General features: G+C 40.3%; 1 pseudogene; it reads left to right on the top strand.

The window, feature by feature from the left end:
* The first annotated feature begins 594 nt into the window (after window positions 1–594).
* On the top strand, window positions 595–3,141 carry LOC112189706 (annotated as a pseudogene).
* The last annotated feature ends 220 nt before the right edge of the window (window positions 3,142–3,361 follow it).

A 3,361-nucleotide genomic window follows, 5' to 3' on the forward strand; every position in this document is an offset into this window, starting at 1 on the left:
GACTTTAGCTTAGCTGGGTTGCGAGGGCGTTACCCTTGCTTTGCTGGTAGTATCGGTGGCAGTAGCGCTAATAGTCGGCTCTTGGAGAGCCTAGGACTAGAAGTATGGTAGCCGGGTTTCAACTAGGTTGAAGGTTTGCTCCGGGGAGGCTTTGATAATCTGTGCGATTAGTTGATTTGAGAGTTGTATTCTTTTTCGTCCTTGAAACCTGTATTTATACCTAGGGTTTCGACTGTTCCTTGCGATAGAAGGATTATTGATTGAAGTTTCCTATTCAATCTCCGCTACTTGATTCCAATAAGGACTCATTTTCCTTATGGATCTTGGAATGGATGAAGCTGTAACCCAAACCCAAGTAGGCCTATTTTTGGGCCGCAGGTACCAGCCCGCTATGCTGAATCCACTAAAGGATCTTGCTAAAAATACTTTTGGACTCAAACAGACTTTCATAGATTTCTAGCTAGGGATAAACTCCCTTTCAGCGGAACAAATCAACGCAGAAACTGTTGCCCCGCAGAGTACTTATCACATAAGTTCCGAAACCTTTTGTCTCACTGCTTCTCTCCATCTCTCCTGTTGTCTCTATTTCTTGTTGTGCATGTCTCTGTTTCTTGATCTTGAAACCATGGTCAAGTCTTTCAAGAGCTCAGCATCTCTACATGTCTTCTTTTCACTGCTGTTTCTTCCTTATGCTAGCTCAATCTATTTCAAACTACCCCGCTTTGAACCGAATGCAGGCAACATACTCTATCAAGGAGACGCAGCGCCTTCCATTGGAGCAATTGATCTAATTAACACTCGTGCTTTTGTATGCCGGGTTGGCTTGGCCACCTATGCTCAAAGGGTACCGCTCTGGGACACTAGTACAGGAAAGTGTTAGAAATTTAAATATTTATTTATTAAATATTTAATTTTATTTGAATGGAAATTATAGGTAGTTAAATATCTTGTAACTATCATCAAGAAGTTACAACATATCTGTTGAAAGAGTTCTACTGAAACAGCAACTGATGCATTTAAATCAATAAACACGTTCTTTCACGATCAGACATTTGACTCCTATAAAACAAGCATCAATTCGATCTTTCTGTATATAATTAATTGATCTTGAAATTCCTTTCCATCAAAAGTTTCTCCTAAAATCATTCTAGCATATAAGAGAGTACCACACAATTTGTGTTCGTCCGTTTTCTAGATTGCAGTGCTTCTTCTAGAAAAAGTTGATTGTTGAATTCTTGGGAGACGTTTGCCAATTCCAATTACCCTTCAAGCACCGACGAGGGAGGCAATTTCGTCTTAAGGAAATATAACCAAGTTCTAGCCTCGATTAGTATTAGAAAAAGGTTTGTCTTAATTTTTCTATTTGTTCTCTATGTGATTTGATATATCAGAGTATAATTGCAGCAATATTTCTTTTCAAATTATCCAACAGAAAGCTCACTGACTTCACAACTTACTTCTCATTCATCATTGACACAGATGGTTACCCTACTTATGGCCATGGAACTGCATTCTTTCTCGCTCCTGTTGGATTTCAACTCCCACCAAATTCAGTTGGTGGCTTTCTAGGGTTGTTCAACACAACAACCAGTGACTCCTCCGGCAACAAGATTGTTCTAGTTGAGTTTGACTCCTTCATAAACCCTGAATGAGATCCTGGTTATTAGCATGTAGAGATTAACAAGAACTTAATTTCTTCTTCTGTCTCAACCCCTTCGAATGCTAGCTTATATAGTGGTGACACCACTGATGTATGGATTGTCTACAATGCAACAACTAAAAATCTTAGTGTTCACTGGAGCTACCAAAATACCTCAACTCCAAAAGAGAACATTACCAATCTTCATTACTAGCTTGATCTGAAGAAAATTTTGCCCGAGTGGATACAATTGGATTTTCAGCTGCTACTAGTCAGTTTGGGGAGCGAAATTGGCTTGTTTCATGGGAGTTTAGTTCAACTTTGGATAGAAAAGAAACTACTGGAAAGAACACAAAGAAGAAAAAATTAGTAGTGGGTTTAACAGTTTCGGGTGTTCTGATAGCTGGGATATTTATAGTGTTGCTTGTGGTGTTGCGAAGGATGAAGCAAAAGAAAAGGCAAACTCCAGAGACAGAGAACTTAAACTCGATGAATGAAGACCTTGAAAGAAGAGCAGGACCGAGACGGTTTTCTTATACAGATCTTGCTACAGCTACTAACAATTTCTCTAATCAGAGGAAGTTAGGGGAAGAGGGGTTTGGTGCTGTTTACAGGGGCTACTTGGCTGATTTAGATACTGTGGTAGCGGTGAAGAAAATCTCAAGTGGGTCTAGGCAGAGAAGAAGGAGTACAGAACTGAGGTAAAGATTATAAGCAGCTTGAGACACCGAAATCTGGTGCAACTCATAGGATGGTGCCATGATGGAGGACAATTCCTACTAGTGTACGAGTTCATGCCAAATGGTAGCCTTGATGCTCACCTATTTGGGAAGAGTAGGTCTGCTCTCTCCTGGGCCATGAGATACAAGATATCTTTAGGGTTGGGCTCTGCACTGCTTTATCTTCATGAAGAGTGGGAGCAATGTGTTGTTCACCGGGATATTAAATCAAGCAATATCATGCTAGATTCCAGCTTTAATGTCAAACTCGGTGACTTTGGGTTAGCTCGGCTAATGGACCATGAGCTAGGTCCCCAAACAACTGGAGTGGTTGGGACGCTAGGTTACATGGCTCCAGAATATTTCAAGACAGGTCGGGCTAGTAAAGAGTCGGATGTTTATAGCTGCGGGGTGGTCATCTTAGAAATCGCCACTGGTAAAAGGTCAGTGGATCGTATGGGAGAGGATTTAGAAATGGGACTGATAGAGTGGGTTTGGGACCTTTATGGGAAAGGAAATTTTCTTATGGCAATGGATGAGAAGCTGCACTTGGACTATAATGAGAAGCAAGCAGAGTGCATGATAGTTGTAGGATTGTGGTGTATTCACCCTAATAAAAGCTTAAGGCCCTCAATAAGGCAAGCAGTTCATGTTCTGAACTTTGAGGTAGCATTGCCAAATGGTCCTACAAATATGCTTGTTCCTACAAATATGCATGTTCATACACCATCAATCAGCTCTGGTAAACCGCTCATAACTACAAGTCTTGAAGAAGGTCGTTGAACAATATATGTGCACTATCCCAGTTTTGCAAATTTGTATACAGAATTACAGATCATTCTTTGGTTTGCCTTTTCTTTTAAGAGATCCTGATTGTTTGTATTCCCTTTATGCTTGAAAATACTCATTTCATTTTATCGATTAAACTTTGTTCACAACATTCTCCTGTAAAATGCAGACATCTCTTCCCTTATGCTTCCTTAGGAGCATTGTATATGCATTC

The sequence above is a fragment of the Rosa chinensis genome, chromosome 2 (genome assembly GCF_002994745.2).
Source record: "Rosa chinensis cultivar Old Blush chromosome 2, RchiOBHm-V2, whole genome shotgun sequence".
NCBI classification, from domain to species: Eukaryota; Viridiplantae; Streptophyta; class Magnoliopsida; order Rosales; family Rosaceae; genus Rosa; species Rosa chinensis.